A 20,833-nucleotide genomic window follows, 5' to 3' on the forward strand; every position below is an offset into this window, starting at 1 on the left:
GTCTAGGCTCGGGCCGCGACATCTGGCTTACATAAGTCTAGAGCCGTTACAAATTACCCGCAATAAACCGCATTGAAATTACAGCCATGCCTACACGGTGACTAGAAAAATGTTCGAGGTTTGGTGGTTAAACACAACGCTGTCACATCCGCTTTCTTCATTACACTGGCTGAAAAGTATTTTAAAGTAAATGTAAATTTCTTTATAATTGCACATTCATTTTTGCAGCAAATAACGTAAGTATTCACTCGTTTCAATTTACTTACCTCTCTTCAACAAATCTTTTAATTTCTGGTTGCATATTCTCTTCTTTGTAGGATTTCAATCGATAGTGTATTGGGATAAACGAGATCTCTGGAGCAGTTGGATACATTGCTGGATTGAAAATATCTAGCATCTTATTTTGTCTGCTATTTTGTCGTGATTATAATTTTCCATATTTATTCTATGTACTTTAGGCCAGGATTCATTTGCATCTTTGAGAATAGACAATCAGCAAATGATATTGTCTCTCTATATCGCTCCCATTGTCAAGAAATTATTTTTGGCCTATACACCTTCAAATTTAATATTTCAATGTTTCTCTGCTATATGCGAAAAGCATACATAATGAAAAGAAATCGATCGATTCGTTGTGATGCAGACGAGACTGCAGCTGTTACGACCTTGCCATTCTTCAATTTTCTAACGAATTTTTTTACTTTTTCTTCTATCCTTCCACTATTTTTATCTGATGCTCTTGCACGAGCCAGGACAGTGTCCATGCACATGTGGTGACCAGGTCCGCGCGAGCCCTTGTCACCACTTTCCTATTTTCTTAATTGTATGATTATCATGCTGCTTACAAAAAGTGAATGCTGGGCATTTGGCTTCTCATTTTCTGTATTTTCATAGTGTTAATGGAGGTTTGTATGACTTGACGAGCTATCAAATCCTAAGGTGACAATTAATTTTAAATTCAGTAAGTTACGCTGATCCAATCTTTACAGTCACTGCGCTACACAAACGCTAAGCTGTTTTATTGAGCACATCTTGTACTGGCACGATAACTTGTGTTTCCGATATTCTATAATTTTGCGGTTGACATCAGTCATAGCTGCTCTAACAGATTGGTAGCCCGGATAAATTGCACAAGTCCTCGATCGAGAATCTTTAACCAATTCTACATATCTACTCTTACTATAATCATGCTCCAAGTGATTGAAGAATGGTAAGTAAATTAAAAAGAGTGAATACTTACGTTATTTGCTGCAAAAATTAATGTGTATGTATAAAGAAATTTACATTTACATGAAAATACTTTTCATCCAGTTTAACGAAGAAAGCCGAAGACTATGTACTAAAGGTCTGCGCACACATATCCGTTGCGTGTCAGTTCCATAGTCGTAAAATGTATCAGTTGCTTATTTTGGAATGGAGCAGCGTATAGTGCCTCTACGAGCTATAGTGACTTAGGTGTGAGGTCACTCAGTGGGGTCTTAATCGATACCCTGCTGGGTACGGGCCGCCAAACGTGCCCCCTACTCCCACTTGCAGGACTGTGTTTAGAGAAGACCAGGACAAAACCGGGGTCCTAAAGGGTAAAATCTCCAAAATTACCTGAACTATACAGGGTGTCCCAAAAATGTCGGAGTTCCTTGAAAGGGGTGATTCAGGGGGTGATTTGAAACAACTTTTTCCTTAGCGAAAATATTGTCCGAAGCTTCGTTAACGAGATATTAACAAAAACCCCCGACCAATCAGAGCGCGCGCCTTCGGCCCGAGCTCCCATTGTAGCGTTGGCTACGCGGTAGGCGGCTGCGCTTGTACTACGAAGGTACGAACAAGCAAGTCGGCATGTATCGAAGGAAACCGCGTTACACAGTTTTTAAATAATAATTGTTTGAAGTGAGAGGACAAGAAATACGCAAATTTCGTTTTCAAATAAGGCATAAACGAAAAGGTAATGTAACAAAAAATGTACAAGTGATCATAATTCGTTATTGAGGTAAAAATCCGTAGTTTAATCACGGCCAACATAACTAAATTTAAAAAATAATATTAGGTGTATGAATAAATTCTTTCAGACTGGATTTACATAATCGGTATAAAGCAACCGAATTTCTATCGCAGTGATATTCGTAAGCTACCAGAAAAATGGCAAAAGGTAATTAACAATAATGGAAATTATTTCGATGATTGAGTTGTTTTCATATTTTTTAAATCAAACTGTTATTGAACCCTAAAATCGAACAGAATTTATTTCTACACCTAATAATCACTAATAAATTAAATAACACTCACCCCTACGGGCATTCCTTTCCTTCCATTTCGGAAACCTGTGTCACTATGTAGGTCACTGTGTCGATCCTGGTCATCGGTGGACGAAAAGATTTATGGTAGGGTTGCGCCCAGTGCTCAGCTGATCGCAGGTATACGACACCACCCGAAGGTAAGGATCGCAACGTCAAGTGCGTCCGGGTTAATGTACCGAATATTCACTTCACTGCACGGCCACTAACACTAATCACTTAATTTACTTTTCATGGAGCGTGTTGTTCCTACGTTATAAAATTAAGTGGCCCTGAAAGGGGCTGATTACTGTTAGTTGTGCAGTTGCTCGATGTGACCACCGTCAGCGTCTATGCATGCCTTGCGGCATCATTGACTCCGTTGAGAATAATCTTGACGCCAAACGCCAAATCGTACCCTCGTTGGGGGTTTAGATGTGCGGGTATTCCCGTGCAAACGCTCGCACAGTAGCACTTGCTTCCCCGTTGTTCCGGGCGTACACCCAGAACATCGCGTAACATTCTTGAGCGGAGAACATTTCTGGGACGAGATTGCTAGCTGACTGACAGGATTTTTTCCAAGCAACTTCCTCTACCCCCAAGTAGTTTCTCTCGTTCCATTATGGGTTAACTCCCACCAGAACAAGCGGCTTTAGGTAAAAAGAAGCCAGCACATTTTCGAAACACACGTTCTTTGCAGATGTGCAACGAACGACCCATTCTACACTTTCACCTAAGTCCGCGCTCCGTCCTTTTACTGCCAATGTACCCGTTGCTTCGAGATAGACAGCAGACACCACGTGTTTCGGGGGTAACTCGTTTACTGCGCGTAGTACCGCCTGCTTCGTGTTTCCTTCAAATTAAAGACATATCCTTATCTCTCGAGTATAAGCACGCACTAGAATTACAAAACAAAAGCACGCGTTGACGTATTCCGTGCGAGAAAAGGTGAGCATGAATTCCGATTGGTCGTAACCTAACCAATCTGCCCTGCATCTCTCCTAAACGGCCACTGTTTTGAAGAGGCCTCCTTCTCAGCCATGTCTCCTCCCTAAGGCACACCAGTATAAACACACGCTTGAATTTCAAAACAAAAGCACGCGACGACGTATTCCGTGCGAGAGAAGGTGGGCTTCGGGGAGGAGATATTGCTGTGAAGAGGGCCTCTTCAAGACAGTGGCTGCTTCAGAGGGATGCAGAGCAGATTGGTTAGATTAGGACCAATCGGACGCGTGCTTTTGATTTGAAATTCGAGCGCGTGCTTATACTCGAGAGATAAGGGTCCTGCCTTTAATTGGAAGGAAGGACGAAGCAGGTGGGACTACGCGTAGTCAGTGAGTTACCCCCTTTCTTCCTGTGTCTCTCCGCGAGACGTATTTAAAATTAATCAGGCTGGTCGGCCAAAGCATTTCGCCAGGGTCGGGGTTTATGACCGTATTGTCCTGCGAGTCGGCGGTAGAGAACGATTTGTTTTGGGTAATTTATGCTGGTTCCGCCTCGTAGCTGACGTGAACTCAGGGTATTCGAAAACGGAAACAGGAATGGTATGCCTTTTCTTCTTTATAGCAACTTGAACACTTTCTGTTTCTCTTGTCTTCGGGCCCTTTTGAACCGAAACACGTGGTGTCTGCTGACTATCTCGAAGCAACGGGTACATTGGCAGTAAAAGGACGGAGCGCGGACTTATGTGAAAGTGTAGGATGGGTCGTTCGTTGCACTTCTGCAAAGCACGTGTGTGTCGAAAATGTGCTGGCTTCTTTTTACCTAAAGCTTCTTGTTCTGGTGGGAGTTAACTCATAATGGAACGAGAGAAACTACTTGGGGGTAGAGGAAGTTGCTTGGAAAAAATCCTGTCAGTCAGCTAGCAATCTCGTCCCAGAAATGTTCTCCGCTCAAGAATATTACACGATGTTCTGGGTGTACGCCCGGAACAACGGGGAAGCAAGTGCTACTGTGCGAGCGTTTGCACGGGAATACCCGCACATCTAAACCCCCAACGAGGGTACGATTTGGCGTTTGGCGTCAAGATTGTGCTCGACGGGGTCGATGATGCCGCGAGGCAGTAACGTGGGTAGACCCAGAGCCGCGCGGAACCTTGCGGTAGAAGAGAACGTGTTGGACGCCATAAATGATGATCCAACCCTCAGCGTGCGCGACTTGAGCCGCCGCCTAGAGTAAGTCACAGTACAAGATAACTGCAGCAATTATTAATTGAGGAAAACAAATGTTATCTAATAATGGATGTTTCTGCATTTTCTTCTAGTGCCAGCAGAATGACGGTACACCGAACTCTGAGGGAAAACATGTTGCATCCGTACAGCTATGTACGGGTGCAACATTTGCACCCCGGGGATGGCGACCAGCGGGTTGAGTATTCAGTGTGGCTGTTGGGAGAAGTGCAGCGGAATCCGTCGTTCTGCAAATACATATTGTGGACGGACGAAGCACTCTTCAATAGGGAAGGGTGCTTCAATTCCCACAATCGGCATTTGTGGAGCGACGAGAATCCACTAGCGCTTCGGACACGCGCAGCCCAAGTCCGTTGGTCGATTAATGTATGGGCCGGCATTTGTGGCGAGTACATCGTTGGGCCGTACATGCTGCCAGACAGGATGGACGGCCCAGCGTATAAAGTGTTTTTAGAGCATGTTCTGCCGGATCTCATGAACCATATTCCAAATGAGATCCGACGGAACATGTTCTATCAGCAAGACGGGGCTGGACCTCACTACGCCACAATTGCCCGCGACTACCTAAATCAAACCTTCCAGGACAGGTGGATCGGCCGCGGCGGTCCTGTTGCGTGGCCCCCACGGTCACCGGATATGACCCCGCTGGATTTTTTCTTCTGGGGCTACCTGAAGGTAATTTCATTATTGCTGTTACTTTTTCTTATAAGTATTCTTTTTTTACTTACGTTTTGTATTTGTTGTACAACAATCATTTCAGGATGAGGTGTACCGTCAGCCAGTGGATACACTGGAAGACATAGTTGTTCGAATCCACGCTGCAGTAGCAAATATTACGCCGCAAACATTGCTGGCCGTCCAAAGGCAAGTGATTGTACGCGCTGAGGCGTGCATAGACGCTGAGGGTGGTCACATCGAGCAACTGCTCAAATAACAGTAATCGGCCCCTTTCGGGGCCACCAATTTTATAACGTAGGAACAACACGTTCCATGAAAAGTAAATTAAGTGATCAGTGTTAGTGGCCGTGCAGTGAAGTGAATATTCGGTACATTAACCCGGATGCACTTGACGTTGCGATCCTTACCTTCGGGTGGTGTTATACCTGCGATCAGCTGAGCAGTGGGCGCAACCCTACCATAAATCTTTTCGTCCACCGATGACCAGGATCGGCACAGTGACCTACTTAGTGACACAGGTTTCCGTAAAGGAAGGAAAGGAAGGAAAGGAAGGAAAGGAATGCCCATAGGGGTGAGTGTTATTTAATTTATTAGTGATTATTAGGTGTAGAAATAAATTCTGTACGATTTTAGGGTTCAATAACAGTTTGATTTAAAAAAAATAAAATAAAAACAACTCAATCATCGAAATAATTTCCATTATTGTTAATTACCTTTTGCCAAATTTCTGATAGCTTACGAATATCACTGCGATAGAAATTCGGATGCTTTATACCGATTATGTAAATCCAGTCTGAAAGAATTTATTCATACACCTAATATTATTTTTTAAATTTAGTTATGTTGGCCGTGATTAAACTACGGATTTTTACCTCAATAACGAATTATGATCACTTGTCACACTTTTTTGTTACATTACCTTTTCGTTTATGCCTTATTTGAAAACGAAATTTGCGCATTTCTTATCCTCTCACTTCAAACAATTATTATTTAAGATTCCGCTTTAAAGTAAAACTGTGTAACGCGATTTCCTTCGGTGCATGCCGACTTGCTTGTTCATACCTTCGTAGTACAAGCGCAGCCGCCTGCCGCGTAGCCAACGCTACAACGGGAGCTCGGGCGGAAGGCGCGCGCTCTGATTGGTCGGGGGTTTTTGTTAATATCTCGTTAACGAAGCTTCGGACAATATTTTCGCTAAGGAAAAAGTTGTTTCAAATCACCCCCTGAGTCACCCCTTTCAAGGAACTCCGACATTTTTGGGACACCCTGTATATAGATAACCGAATCGTAAAATGATGCTGTGACTGAATTTATCCTTAATTCTATCCCGTGATAATTTGTAAGTTATAATATTAAAAATTATCTGAAGTCATTCCCTATGCAAATTATCTTTGTAAAAAAAAGTGAGATCCCCATAATAAAACTTCAAAAAAGTAAAAAAATTGTGCCAACTACATGAAATTAAATAAATCACAAAAGAATAGAAGATAATAATAATTAGAATATAAAAAAAAATGTGAAATCAAAATGAGCTGCAAGTACATAAAGGTGCTTTCCAACTGCGCTTAAGATGACACAACTTCTTCACCAGCGGCCATGGCCGTGATGGAAACATCCGTTCCCTTAAGATCACCGAAGTTAATCATCACGGGGCGGCGTACTGGGGAAAGATGGGTGACCGACCACTTTGTCTCCCGGTGCGTCGCTGCTGCTGGGACCCGAAGGAGAGAGGAGGGAAAAAGGAAAAAAATGGACTATCGTTCGTTGGGCAATATAAGCGAAATGCTTGAAACGCCATCCTGTGTGTTAGGAACACACAGGAAATCAAAAATACAATACAATGACACAACTTCATATACATAGCTAAAATGCTGTGTTCATACATTCCATTACTGGTAAACTTGTCGAAGAACTGGGACCTCGCCGATTTCGATGAGCTTCAGATATATTGTAAAACTCGACATTTTGAGTAACTTTTTCCTTTGAAAAAATTGGCGGTCGGCCTTAGTTTCGGAAATATTCGCAGGAAAACTTTCGCTATTATACAATCGTACTCTACGTATACGTGCACGTCCGCGACAGTGTGTGAAGCACCACGCTGTCGGCGGTTGTCTTCCGTTTCTATAAACACTGCGCAGCAAACTACAGCATGCGTATCTAAGGGGTGCACGCGTGGTATCGCAGCAGCAAGGAAAGTAGTCCAACTTAAACTGAATTGCACAATACTAACAGTACATGCTACTTCTAATCTTTTATTATAATAGAAAAATGTATTTATTCTAACGAGGTGCTACAGCCTACGTCTTCAGTATTGTTGTATAAATGTTCTTGAAATATTGCTATTTCCTGGGAAAAATATCTATTCTCTCCTGACGATCATGCGCCTTCTTAAATAAATATTCGCATAAATACGAAGGAAGATCTTCTTCTTTACTTCCGTATTTCGAAATATGTCCCCGAACCTCCCTCCATGTCCTCTTTATTGACTGTGTATTGGCTTCTATATAAATGCAATTGTAGAATAAATTAAATACAGTTTACACAAGTATAAAAGCAATGTGTTGGAAATGAATTACATACTATTTTCGGGGTTAACAAAATTATATGAGTGGTTGATCGTCAAATGTGTATATCCTTCGGTGCTAAGACAATTATACGCCTTCCAACAGTCGGAAATCACAATTGTACCGGGAAATATCCATTTCTTTTATGATGGTTAATAGAGTTTCGGAAATCCTATCGTTAACTGACTCGAGGAAAACTTTCTTTGTATCCCTTTCATAACCACCGAACACCCATTTCCCTTTTAATAGTCGTCCACGATTATATTTACGACGCACAAATTTTGCTTCGTCAATCTCAACGATTTTTCCAGGTCCTCAAACTTGGGAAAAATTCCGCTGAGACCAATTTACGCACACCTATACCACGCAAATATACAACAATTATTTCGAAATTGAGACCTAATTCTAAACAAGTTATTACAGAAAATGTTTGCTTTATATAACGTAGAATGTCTATCATAGTTAGACAGTTAAATATTTGTCCAGATAAAACAAGAATTGGGTCACTTCCGAAATCTTACTTCTCTACAAAAGCTGCACCAATCAACGAATGTATGTGACCCAATATTTAAATTGTCTGTTATTTCGGCAAAGCGTGGTGGTGGGAACCAGAGCCATTGCGTAATGAAAGTCACGGCGGTTAATACTGGCAGATGAACATTTGCAAACCACGTATTTTTTTTGCACTTTGATAATATTTGCACTGCACTTTTTGTTTTTTTTTTTACTTTTCACCACGTATGATATCGTGTAACACCGAAAGAATAGTTCCTTGCGATTAAGACTTACTGGCTTATTACAACGTGGACATTGAATTGTATCTTTAAAAATATTTGTCATAATTAAAAAATCTATACACTTGTCCACAGTATCTATCCTGCGTATAAAATCAAGGAACGAGCTCATCTTTCTGCATTACCGTTTACAAATAAACTGGAAGCAGAGCGTCAGCATAGGACCACCGCTCATCTATTGTTTCTCCATATACCTATAGATTCCATATACAAAGTCACATCGGTTCGCTACCATGCTTTACGCGTCCGCGAGCTTTTGTACAAATTTTTCCTATACATATTACCGCCGCTCGACCTTCGTTTCCGAGATATTCGCGGAAAACTGCTGCTACTACTACAATGTATTCTGCCGTATACCTATCTACAGTACGCGTCCGTGGCAGCGTATGCGTCAGCATGGGACCAAAGCAAATGACGAAGCTGGCCTTTGTTTCCGAGATATTTGTGTAAAACTTTGGTTGATTTTTTTCGACGCAACGCATTCCAGTTTCCAACTTGTCCCGGGTATTAGTTTGGTTTGGGTTAGATTGGGGAAGGGAGGGCGCATGGTAGCGAAACGATATGAGTCGGGGTGTTGATGGACATCCACAAGTTTCTGGTTGAAATCTCTAAACTCAGATCGATCCGCTACCATGCGTTACGCGCCCGCAAGCGGGCGCGCGCCCCTCGCCCTATTCTGACCCAAACCAAACTAATACCCGGGATAAGTTGGAAAGTGGAATGCGTTGCGTTGGAATAAATTAAACCGTTGTAATTGAACCGTTTAGTTCATCCGGTATATACGTTGTCTGCCGGTCACAGCAAGGTATATGAAGAAACAGTAGACAAGCGGCCGACCCGCACTGACGCATACGCTGCCACGGTGGCGTACATATGTATACAGGGTGTCCCACTAAGGAATGGACAGCGCGATATCTCTTAAAGTATTGTCAATAAAAATATAAAAAAAATAGGGAATTGCATGGTTCGAGGGGGCCCATTTATTAGCGCGAACGAATTTTGTTTTCGATTATTATTTTAAAAGATACGATGGTCAAGTTCGGTTTTTCAAATGGAACTATTTTTTTTGAAGACCTGAGTTGATAGTGCGTTCCAAGACAAATTCAATAAGCTTTAATGTATATACTTTATTTCCACTGGTTTTTAAGATATTGCGCTTGCAAATTTACTGATTTTCACTGCAAGAAACCCCTCTGGACTGGCAAAAACCGGGGGCGGTCTTACTGGCGCCACGGGTGGCACTGCCTGTTGAAATGGATACTTACCTGCCAAAGGTCTACGCCAGAAATGGCAGGCCCAAAGGCTGGACAATTCTTTTCCGTCAGAAATGCTACTTAGGTAGGTACATCTGCGGTATTGAGAAGCGCATCGTTACTTTTATTTCGCACTTGCTTCTACGCTCGGATGGCCGGTTCTTTTGTGAGGGATGCAAATCCGATTGGTTCTGATACAATCTGCTCCCTATGGTTGAAATTTAGTCTAGCAACTTTCACTCCTCCTAACCTAACCAATCCAACTTGCATCCCTCCCAAAAGAACCGGCCATCCGAGCGTAGAAGCAAGTGCGAAATAAAAGTAACGATGCGCTTCTCGATACCGCAGATGTACCTACCTAAGTAGCATTTCTGACGGAAAAGAATTGTCCAGCCTTTGGGCCTGCCATTTCTGGCGTAGACCTTTGGCAGGTAAGTATCCATTTCAACAGGCAGTGCCACCCGTGGTGCCAGTAAGACCGCCCCCGGTTTTTGCCATTCCAGAGGGGTTTCTTGCAGTGAAAATCAGTAAATTTGCAAGCGCAATATCTTAAAAACCAATGGAAATAAGGTGTGTACATTAAAGCTTATTGAATTTGTCTTGGAACGCACTATCAACTCAGGTCTTCAAAAAAAAATAGTTCCATTTGAAAAACCGAACTTGACCATCGTATCTTTTAAAATAATAATCGAAAACAAAATTCGTTCGCGCTAATAAATGGGCCCCCTCGAACCATGCAATTCCCTATTTTTTTTATATTTTTATCGACAATACTTTAAGAGATATCGCGCTGTCCATTCCTTAGTGGGACACCCTGTATATGCAAAATTCAATGTAGTAGTAGCAAAAGTTTTTCCTCAATATCTCTGAAACTAAGGGCGACCGCCAAAAAGTTTAAATGGAAATGTTGTTTAGAATAATGACCTTGACAACATATCTGAAGCTCTTCGAAATCGGCGAGGTCCCAGTTCTTCGACAAGTTTACCCCATTACTGACCAGGAAAGGTCAAGGTGTCGATAATGAAACGCAAAATAATGAAAGTGTACTCACATTGTCAGAGTTTTAAATTGACAAATTATCTGATGAAAGCTTGTGAGAGGAAAGGTATCGGTTTCGATGAATGATCTTAATATTATTTTAAAACGCAATATAATGAAAATGTGCTTATATTGTCAGAGTTTTAAATTGACAAATTATTTGAAAGCCTGCGAGAAGGAAGGTATGACTTCCAGGCCGCGGACATCTTGGCAAATGTCTAGATGTTACATTTTATCTTCACATTATTAAAATGTCCGCGATATGGGTAATGGGATGTATGAAAACAGCATTTTAGCTGTGTATATGTAGTTGTGTAATCTTAAGCGCAGTTGGAAAGCACCTTTATGTACTTGCAGCTCATTTTGATTTCACATATTTTTTTATATTCTAGTTATTATTATTTTCTATTCTTTTGTGATTTATTTGATTTCATGTACTTGGGGTAATTTTTTTACTTTTTTGAAGTTTTATTATGAAGATTTCCCCTCTTTTTACAAAAATAATTCGCATAGGGAATGACTTCAGATAATTGTTAACATTATATTTATTATTATCTTCTATTTTTGTGATTTATTTGATAATACTGTTTTTCGTCCTCGACTTTTTTTTATGTATGTACTTGGCGTATTTTTTTTTACTTTTTTGAAATTTTTTTATGGGGATATAAAAATACACGCGTTTGAGTATCAAAACAAAAGGATGCGCGACGTATTGGCTACAAGAAAAGATGGGCCATAGGGGGGAGATATTACTATGAAGAGGTGGAAACTGCGTGTCTGCAAGGAACGCAGGTCCGATTGGTCTTAATATAATGACACTCCTATGGCCAACCTTTTCTTGCACCCAATCGCCGCGCGTCCTTCTGTTTTGATATTCGCGCGCATGTACATACTCGACCGATAAGGGACTTGAAAGGATCCCGCGCGCTCAAACTACCTGTTCCCGTGCCTCTACGCAAAGTGCGCTGCCCCTCGTCGCGTGTAATTGCCTGTAATTTTTTAATACAATAGCATGTGTATAAGATTGTATAGATTAAAATGTACTTTTACATTAATAATTAGCAGTGGATTGCTGATGTCGAGGAAAGCACCCACTTACAGGACACCAAATGTTTTGCATTGGAGTAAAACTGACTTAAATCCACATACTTAAGAGATTTTTAAATTTTCATTATAGGCACAGAAAAAAAGTGGAAAAAGCGACCTTCATTATTTTGATCGCTATTTCGACCAATTGCGATTTTTTTTCAAAACGACGAAACACGCTACCTACTTAGTACACTTATACTTCTAGCAAAAAAAAAACTCACGTCGTTCGGACCAATTTTAAAAATGTTATTCTGTTTTTAAGGGTGTACGAATACTTTTGTCACCTACTGACTGAAAGAACTGTACAGCAGGTTTGCAGGAACGGCTGAATTGGGACTGACCGGGCCAGAGCAGGCCTCCTACACGGTTGCCAGTGAAATTAGGGACACCGCACGGACACGGAGCGGACACCGTACGGATACGGAACTGACACGGAACGGATATGTGTGCGCAGACCTTAAGACCAAATAACAATCATATATTAAGCGGTTACGAAAGGCTTTTAAAAGCTAGAAATATTCACATGTATCACAGTTTTTGGATTTTTCTTATTTAATTATATAGTAAGTGTTAAGTTATCCACGAGTATATTCATTTTCCTTTCTTAACCTGTCGGCGGGCGCTGGCGTGTACTCAGTACACGGGGGTCTATTTTGACTGAAAAAACCGTTTTACCTTGATGTATTCTACCCAGCACCCCTACGTATTTTTTCAGTGAACATTTTTGCATCATGCTACGTACTTGGCAGGTTCAAATTCAATTTGGAAGTGTCTTTGATTGAGTGAAAACGAAAGTACCTATGCTGTGTATCCTGCAGAATATCGGGGCACTGCTATTACCTGTTGTCCGCGAAATTGGGTTTTGACACGGTCACGAAACATAGGCTGATATTCTTTCCAGAAGTGACTCATACTAGGTACAGTCAGTGTCCGAAGCAAATAGTGGTTTTATTATTTTATAGTTAGGGTCCGGGTTTGCGTCCCATCGGTTCTCCTCAATAGCGAATTGAAGCATCATAAAAAACTTAGCGTTTTGAAGGGTGACGCAGAAATCGAATTTCTACCAGTCTTGAGTACCAATATGAAAATTCGAAATTTACATATTTCTTTGCTTTGTCAAAAATTGTTTTGCATTTGTTGATGCTACACATCGTTACTCCCTCTCTTTGGTGAGAATATACTGACACCACATGGGGAGGGATGATTGGGAAGGTGTCATGGGAAACAATTTTTAGGAATACGTCATAAATAAATTCGGTACTTTGACTAAATTACTTGGTGTTTCTATCATACGATATTAGAGTCCAAGTCCATTATTACATGAATACTAAAAAGAATTTATTCAACTAATGATCTGAGATAAATATTTATTTCAAATTGGTTGAATAATACCTAACTCTGATTATTCTTACCATTATCTGAATAATTTTGTTATACTTCTTCGCGATGAAATCAGTTTATACAAACTAAATAGATAGAATAAACTATAAAGTAACGAATAATTATATTCCGGATAAAATATTCATCTAACATAAATTTGTCTGGATAATTTATCTTGGAAAAATATTCGAAATAATTTTAAAAATGCTCAACTCTACTTTGAAACGATAAGTTCCAGTGTTACACATACGCATTTAGTTACTAATGTTACGGGGTGAAAGCGACTTCAACAACTTTACCGAAGAAGCCCCAGGATACATACAGTTCTATGGTTCCAAACAGGTATTTACTGAATGTTGGAAATTTTAATTTGATGCGCTGGCTGCCAAACATTTTATTATTTTATTGGTACTAGCATAGGGCAAACTCAGGCGGAAGGGACGGTCTTCGACCTCCGTATAAGGGTAAGCCCATTTTACCTGTACTCCAGCTCAACTGCGCGCGGGCAGAATGCAACCGAAATAAGTCAATAGTAGGTTACATCAGTCATTTTCACCCAATCAGGGCAGCGACAGAAAAAAGGAAGTCAATAATATTTTTCTAGAAGCGGAACATGCCCCCACCAAAAATACTTTAGAGCCGAGTGTCAACGACAACAGCCTTTCCAGAAACATCGTCATTCGCAAACCATCATTCAAACAGTTCACTTTGGAGTCATAAGCTATTTCAGCATGAGAGGAGCACTTGTGACTGCGTTTAAATATTATGTATACTTGTAGCTAAGTTTAGTTTAGTGTACTACTTTTGTGTGCAATAACATATATAATAATACAGTTAGTTTTATATAAAATTCTGTGGGACAAACAGTTTTAAAACACAGAACGAATCAGCTAAAAATAAATTCTTGAAATGGCATCCACATCAAAGTAAGTAAATTTATTTCTTCATATGTTTTATTTCATTCAATAGAAAAGAATATGCATATTGTTTGCAGTTATATTTATATATATTTTTAATTTACATCTAATATTTCCCAGAACTAGATAAAAAATAGATATAACAGCCCTCTTTGACGGCACTGAAAGTGAACCTGAGGAGTTGGATGAAGGGGTTTCATCCGACAGTGAGGAAGAATGTATAGAATATTACAACACAGATAGCAATACGGAACAGGATGCATCGGATGAGGACGTAACAGCTGACGATAGCATGGTGCATGTGGAAGGAGAACAAATAGAAAATTATTATATTGGAAAAGGAGGAAAAAAATTACTCGAAGTGGCACCTACTCAATTGGGCAAACGGCGTAAAGGTAACACTATGTCCACGAAGCATCAATCGCCAGATATATAAGACAAGTAAACCGCAAGTTATATTACATTATAACGAAACGAAAGGAGCTGTAGATTCGGTCGACCGAATGTGTTCAATGTATTCACTATCGCGAATTTCAAGAAGATGGCCACTTGCAGTATTCTTTATATTACTCAATATAGCAGGTATAAGCGCACAAGTTTTATACAGTTTAAAACATACCGATAATGAACTCAGGAGAAGGTTATTTTTGAAAAATATGTCATTTAGTCTTATGAAAGAACACTATGCTGCAAGAGCAAGTATCTATTCATTGTCAGTAGATGTAGTATCATATCTAAAACGCTATCGTGATTACGGGAACGAAGACATAAATCTTCAACCATCAACATCAAAACGAGGACGTTGCAAGACTTGTGTAAATAGTACAACAACAATAAAATGCGGGACATGTAATAATTTTGTATGCAAGAAGCACTCTAAAACAAAAATAATATGTCTTCCATGCTTAGAAGATACAGAAACAGATTCGGCATCACCAAAATAAAATTTAAGAGTTAATGCTAACAATTTGGAAGAAAACATATGTAACACGAGTGGATATCCTCTTCTAATTAGATACTGAAACGCGTAGGGATACTTCATGAATAAACTGTGGCTTTTTGTTCTAAATTGAACCCCGTTTATTGTGTATACGTTAACGTCCGCCGACAAATTAATTTCATTCGGTTCATGTATAAGCAATGTACGAGCTTGTAGTATGTTTATATTATATAACATGTATTTTGTATTTGCGAATAATTGTTTTGTAATAATATGATAGGCAAATCATAATATAGCCATATGTATACTTCGTGTACGGCATACTTTCGTTTTCATTCAATCAGAGACACTTTCAAACTAAATTTGAACCTGACAAGTACGTAGCATGATGCAAAAATATCCGCTGGAAAAATACATACGAGTGCTGGATAGAATACATCACGGTAAAACGGGTTTTTCAGCCGAAATAGACCTCCATGTACAGAAAGTTATAAGATTTTCAGCTGTTGCTTTGGTTTTTGGCCGACGCATTCGGAGGCAGGCACCACCTATTCTTACGCAATTTGATGGGTGGTTTCACCCCCTAAACATGCAAACAGGCCCAAATAAGAAGACACCTGTTCTTATTTTTTCTGCCCTCTAAAACATCCAAAAATCAAAGCAATCGGAGGTGGACACCTGAGAACCATTGAGGGGTGGTTTCACCCCCCAAACATGCAAACAGGCCTAAATAAAAAGACACCTGTTTCTTACTTTTCTGTCCTCTAATACATATACAAAAATCAAAGCAATCGGAGGCGGACACCTGAAAACATTTGTGGGGAGGTTTCACCCCCTAAACATGCAAACAGGCCAAAATAAAAAGACACGTATTTCTTATTTTTCGATCCTCTAAAACATATCCAAAAATCAAAGCAATCGGAGGCGGATACATGGAAAATTGGTGAATACACGAGCGCGCTCGCCGGTAGGTTAACTATCTCCTACCAAGTTAATTTGGCGAGTGAGATGCGTATACGGTTCGGCAATCGAGTTTCGAGCATATAGTACGCAACAGGTTACGACATGTAAACCCTTCACATATCACAATTCAAAGTATTTAAGAATTCTATTAGCTTTTTATACTCCATACGAATAAATACAATAAGTAAATCTATAATATTGTTATCAAAGCAAGTAAACCTGAAAAAACACGGTTCAAAATCTATAGGAAATCATGTATAATAAGTAAAGGTAAAACTTCAGCCACAAGTTATAACGGAAGAACCGACATTTTCTTCGAAAATGTCAAATTTTACTTAGATTGTTAAGGTCAAAATTTATTTGCAATACATTCTCAGCATTTTTCCCTTCATCTGTAACATCGTATTTTTAACCTTCAAAAAGATTCATCCCTCTATCTTATTCCTATCAAAAGTTCTACGATTGAGACACAAGAAGGAGCAATTTGTTCCACTGTGCGACGCGTTGATATTTTGTGTCGCTCCGTCTTTCGGACGCCTGACACTCCGCCCTTTGCGTGCGCGACGAGCGTGTATGATGGTCGCAAGCACTTACCGTGAGCACGAAAACCGCTTCCGCTCAAATCTCTTTTGCACCTTAAGCGAACTTGTCAAATTGCGCCCCTTATTATAATTTATTTATGTGAGATTATTTATGACTGTACTCTGAAAAATTAGGCAAGTACCTACGGCGTTAGGTTGATAAGGGGCGCAAAATGGTATTTTCGCAGTTAGCATTTTTGAAAATAAACTTTTAAATGAAATACTACAAATTGTACTGCAACTGTTCTAAACTGCCAATAAAATTTCGGAGCAATCATCAATAATCACGAATAAATGTATTATAATAAAAGGTGCTATTTGACAAGTTCATAAGTTCAAAGCATTCCATCTTGCTCCACTCTTCGGCCAGAAAGAAGCGAGAAACGATTGCACGGAATTAGGCCTGTGTTCGCGATACGGGCTCAACGCCGGTCGCGACCAGTGAGCCCTCAGCGAGACAATTCTGTACCTTCCCCGACGTGCATATATTTTGACGCCGGGTGTACGTACATATATACAGAGTGTCCGTCTACTGATGGTTATCATTTTAGTGGATGATTCTACAGATCAAGATAAGACGGAAATCATGACAAGAGTGACGAAATTGCAGTAAAGGCTTTGTTTATTAGTTCGGCTCTGAAACGCCTGAATCATGTCTGACGCACAACAGATTTACTATGTAGAACGTATGCATACCCACATAGCCGAAACTATGACCTACTGTACCACCACAGACAAGGTATAGGATAGACTGAACATCCAATGCTCGGGATTCCCCTTTCTGGCCCGGGTTTGTAGGGGTCTTAGGAATCCCATAGCATTTTAATGTCACACGCAACGATACCGGGAAAGTCTCGAAACCCATTGTAACGATACGCAAGGTAGGAACTACAATTTAACGTTGGCAAAATGAAGTCATTCGGAACTCCTGATTTATAAATGTTGTTATATAATAATAATTTAAAGATCGTCTTATGAACGGATTCCGTCCAACGGAAGACAAAAAGGATAAAAAAACGAAAACCCTACTGGCTTAACCTACTAAACCAAGAAGATGGATAAAAATAACGTTCCATCGATCTCTTCAGTTTAGATACAGAAGCTAGACAACTGTCAAGCAATCACTTGATTAAAACAAATTCAGCAAAGAAGGATAGACAGGAGGTACAGCTTGTGGTACAATCGGAGGTTTGTCCGAGAATAGCATGTACGGCTTAAGGGGAGGTTCCGGTCTAAACATCCATTTTTTTTTATTTCACTTTTCGAATGTTCAACCTTTTAGGAATACGCGTTTAAAAGGATTTGTTGAAATTCGTAAAATTCCCGAAGTTATAGGCATTTGAGTAGCGGCAAATGCATGGGCAAAAACCGGCCACTCGGCGCCCACGTAAATTGTTAAACTCGTTTTTCTCGAAACTGTTCTCAAAACGGCGGGACCTGTATCTCTAAAAGTTATTATCCGATTCGATTGAAACTTCTTTTATTCTGAAGAATATACTTTTGGCTAGGGGAGATACCAGAAAAAATTACAAAAACTTGAAAATTTATAATTTTCATAGGCGTTGAATGATGAAAAATGTAGGGAAAAAGTTATTTCAAACTTCAAGTGTCGTTATTTTCTAAAAAAATGTCATTTTGTAAATTTTTTCTAGTTTCTCCCCTAGCCAGAAGTATATTCTTTAAAATAAAAAAAGTTTCAGTCGAATCGGATAATAACTTTGGGAGATACAGGTCCCACAGATTTGAATCAATTTTTTGACGCCTTGACTTTAACGACTCCCCAGTGCCGTCTGCAATGATTAAATATATAACGAAAAAATATACGTCTATAATATAAGACATCCTTAATACAATGCAGAAATTCCCATTAAATTATACGTAGCAGTTTTCCTTTAATTAATTCCTAAATATCACCTATTTTGGGGGGCTCTAGACCGGGAGGTCCCCTTAATTCAAAATTGTTAATAGCTACACCCTTAATTTTTATACGAGTCGGTATACAATAGCTCTTGCCTTAATGCATTACTAAGAAACACGCAGTTTATGTCGAACTTCTGACCGAGAAATGTAACCGTCAGTTTGGATGGTATCATAAGTGCGCATGCGTCGTGTTTTGAAGCTCTGTTTCTTTGTAAATATCCTGAGGGGCTGAAAATGTCCCCAATATTCGCTGGTTGGTATATGGAGAAACCAAGAGCATTTATTAGAAAGTGGATACAGCGGTATGAACAAACAAAAACGGTCGATGATTTACTGAATCACGACACGAAGCGGAAATTCACAAAAAGACGAAATCCGTTGATGCTGATATTGATACTGATGTTGGAAATTTACAAAAAGAGTTTATTATTACCGTCTGCCAAATGTTCGTTTATTGGGCAAAATGAAGATTGGATTGTATACAGGGTGTCCCACTAAGGAGTGGACAGCGCGATATCTCTTAAAGTATTGTCGATAAAAATATAAAAAAAATAGGGAATTGCATGGTTCGAGGTGGCCCATTTATTAGCGCGAACGAATTTTGTTTTCGATTATTATTTTAAAAGATACGATGGTCAAGTTCGGTTTTTCAAATGGAACTATTTTTTTTTGAAGACCTGAGTTGATAGTGCGTTCCAAGACAAATTCAATAAGCTTTAATGTATACACCTTATTTCCACTGGTTTTTAAGATATTGCGCTTGCAAATTTACTGATTTTCACTGCAAGAAACCCCTCTGGAATGGCAAAAACCGGGGGCGGTCTTACTGGCGCCACGGGTGGCACTGCCTGTTGAAATGGATACTTACCTGCCAAAGGTCTACGCCAGAAATGGCAGGCCCAAAGGCTGGACAATTCTTTTCCGTCAGAAATGCTACTTAGGTAGGTACATCTGCGGTGTCGAGAAGCGCATCGTTACTTTTATTTCGCACTTGCTTCTACGCTCGGATGGCCGGTTCTTTTGGGAGGGATGCAAGTTGGATTGGTTACGTTAGGAGGGTATTGCTGTGACGAGGGCCTCTTCAAGAGAGCAGCCGTTTGTGAGGGATGCAAATCCGATTGGTTCTGATACAATCTGCTCCCTATGGTTGAAATTTAGTCTAGCAACTTTCACTCCTCCTAACCTAACCAATTCAACTTGCATCCCTCCCAAAAGAACCGGCCATCCGAGCGTAGAAGCAAGTGCGAAATAAAAGTAACGATGCGCTTCTCGATACCGCAGATGTACCTACCTAAGTAGCATTTCTGACGGAAAAGAATTGTCCAGCCTTTGGGCCTGCCATTTCTGGCGTAGACCTTTGGCAGGTAAGTATCCATTTCAACAGGCAGTGCCACCCGTGGCGCCAGTAAGACCGCCCCCGGTTTTTGCCATTCCAGAGGGGTTTCTTGCAGTGAAAATCAGTAAATTTGCAAGCGCAATATCTTAAAAACCAGTGGAAATAAAGTGTATACATTAAAGCTTATTGAATTTGTCTTGGAACGCACTATCAACTCAGGTCTTCAAAAGAAAATAGTTCCATTTGAAAAACCGAACTTGACCATCGTATCTTTTAAAATAATAATCGAAAACAAAATTCGTTCGCGCTAATAAATGGGCCACCTCGAACCATGCAATTCCCTATTTTTTTTATATTTTTATCGACAATACTTTAAGAGATATCACGCTGTCCACTCCTTAGTGGGACACCCTGTAGAAGCACCCAAAATATTGGAGCAGGCGCTGTACTGGGTGGAATGAGGAATCTGGCATCCAGTAATTGGAATGGCCGTCACAGTCGCCTCATGCTAATCTTATCGAAAATGTCTAGGCATATACGTATGAAGCAGAAACTTCATAGGAGACAAGTATTCACTGTAAAGCAATTACTGCGGCAGATTCGCCACATTTGGAGATCCTTACCACACCAATACGCTGTCAACCTAATACAACGTATGCCTCGGAATGCCAGTCGATTATTTATCGACGCTGCAAACGACTGGACTCACTATTAATGTATTACGTGCTGACCACTTTTTAAATTTTTCTGAAATTATCAATTGATCAAAACACAGTGTGTTACGAGATATCCCTCGATCAGTTGTCAATGATCTGTGAACCAAAGCTCTCTATAGCAATAGTTTAATCCAGCTCGAAGCCTGTTATGCCACGGCATATTTTTTCCCATGAAAGATAGTCGACAACAATCTTGCAACGCCGT

At 40.1% G+C, this 20,833-nt stretch overlaps 1 protein-coding gene and 1 pseudogene across 1 annotated transcript in view; both read right to left on the bottom strand.

Annotated features, from left to right (window-relative positions):
• The window catches only part of Dpp10 (Dipeptidyl peptidase 10), a 655,550-nt gene that overhangs the window by 377,660 nt on the left and 257,057 nt on the right, over positions 1-20,833 (bottom strand). The window lies entirely within an intron of this gene.
• Positions 7,477-8,670, bottom strand: LOC143374877 (uncharacterized; annotated as a pseudogene).

The sequence above is a fragment of the Andrena cerasifolii genome, chromosome 11, assembly GCF_050908995.1.
Source record: "Andrena cerasifolii isolate SP2316 chromosome 11, iyAndCera1_principal, whole genome shotgun sequence".
Lineage (NCBI taxonomy): Eukaryota > Metazoa > Arthropoda > Insecta > Hymenoptera > Andrenidae > Andrena > Andrena cerasifolii.